Genomic DNA, 1,996 nt, shown 5'->3' with positions numbered 1-1,996 from the left:
CCAATACTTAAATACCAAGAATACAACTTTTATTTTTCATATATGAGAAATATGAGCTTGATATTGACCTCTTTGGCCCAACTCAAATTTATTATTTTAGCTATGCTTCAGATCCACTGGGTATATTCAAGAAATGTACCCCCTCCCAAATCTGAGTCTTTCAGCATCATTAGAGTTTAATGGATTTTTCTGAATACTACTGTTAAGCTGACAAAGATTGGGAGAGACTTACCCTACCCTTTCTCTCAAAACCTTATAAAAGAAGACATTTTAATTTTAAAATACAAGGTGCTAATGTCATGAAACCGGGAAAAACATAAGGTGCTATGACAACCCTCTTTCACTGTAATTAGCATTGTACTATTACTTATCTCTAGAAGTACATATGATTAAACTTCTGGAAGGGAGGGAGGGATGAAGAAGGGAACCCCAAATTCCTGACAAAGTAGCTGGTCCATTGCAGGGTCAAGGGCTTATTTCTTCTATCAGCCACTGATTCACAAACATTTTTCTCCATTTAAAGAAGTCTGTGTGAATGATGTTGGGGTGAGCAGGGAACACACCAAGAATTAGACTACAGTCTTGTCTTCATGATCTGCTTACGTCCTTAGTGGCAACATACTTCATCTACCATTGTGGCATTCATAGTGAGAAGCATATTTCATTAAAAATTTTCTTGTTCTTACTGCTTTTCTTGCCATTCTTGTCCTTGTTTTTGACATCTTCTTTGCTCTGATTTTTCTCATTAGATCAAAGAACACCTTGTTCACATTGACCTGAGCCTTGGTGGAGGTCTCCACCTACTACACACACACCACCCACCTCCACTTATCCAGGTCTTACTTTATTTCCACCACTAGCAATGGAATTTCATCTTCTTCAGTCTTAACACTGAGGATTGGCCCCTGAATTGGCCATTGCTATAAATTACTGTATTCCCCCATGTATAAGACGCACTCTTTTCTCAAAAAATTGGGATCTAAGAACTGGGTGCATCTTATACAGTGGTTTTACTTTTTTTTCTTTCATATCCCACTTTTTTTGCTCTTGATGAGGAGTTGTATGAATTTTATGATAAATAAAACGAGTTCAATAACTGTATGTAATACACTCTTTTTTTCAAATTTCAAGTCCCAAAATTAAGGTGCATCTTATATGTGGGAGCGTCTTATACATGGGGAAATACGGTATTCACATTCTGTGATCAAGAATACCAGGGAAAACCTTCCCCACTCCCAAAGTATTTTCCTCGAATTGCTGCACAGTCCTCTTGTCCAGGAGAGTCCAGAATATCTATCTGGACTTCTCCGTCAGGGAGTACATTCTTTCTCCAGTTGGCGCCTTTGGTAGATTCACATCTTCCACGAACTCATCACACGTGGACGAAAGTGTCAGCGCCAACTTGTCCACCCCTCCACTGCCAGCCATGATCACCTTGGCAAGGGCCAAGGAGCTCGGGCTCTTATTCTTGTTTGCAGCCATCTTGCTGGTTTTCTGAGCTTGGGACTCACCGACAGAAGATCCAGTCGAAGAGCTCCTGACTAGAGAATCTTATTCATCCTACATTCTGCTACTGATAGTCAGTTCTTCAAGTTCAAGTACAATCCTTTCCTCATACTCTACAGTTTTAAAGTCTTCAGATATAGAGATTCTTGGCAACAACATCAAAGTTACAATGTTTCTAGTATTCACCTGCGAAGTAGCACAGTTAGGACACTGCTCAAACAAGCAGAATCACCACTAACAGCACTGGAACAAGCACGGATCAACTTGCAGACCTGAGATTCGTCTGTCACTGCCTCTAAGGTCGGCAGCGGACATGCTGCTCTCCTGTTCCACCTATTTCTGTTGTTACCTCTATTGTTCTCACCTTTGTCCTCTCTCTGAACAAATTTCTGGAGTTTCTCATTAATTTTACTTTTCTTCTTAAATATCCCTTTTTAAGGTCATACATTTTCCTCTAAGTATGGCTTTACTGTATCCCAAAACTTTTGAT

General features: G+C 39.8%; 1 pseudogene; it reads right to left on the bottom strand.

Moving 5' to 3' along the window:
- Positions 1 to 642: 642 nt before the first annotated feature.
- On the bottom strand, positions 643 to 1,482 carry LOC136406617 (ras-related protein Ral-B-like; annotated as a pseudogene).
- Between the last annotated feature and the right edge of the window lie 514 nt (positions 1,483 to 1,996).

The sequence above is a fragment of the Saccopteryx leptura genome, chromosome 5, assembly GCF_036850995.1.
Source record: "Saccopteryx leptura isolate mSacLep1 chromosome 5, mSacLep1_pri_phased_curated, whole genome shotgun sequence".
NCBI lineage: Eukaryota > Metazoa > Chordata > Mammalia > Chiroptera > Emballonuridae > Saccopteryx > Saccopteryx leptura.
Note: the sequence above shows the minus strand (reverse complement) of the source record. Positions and strands in the feature narration are given on the sequence as shown.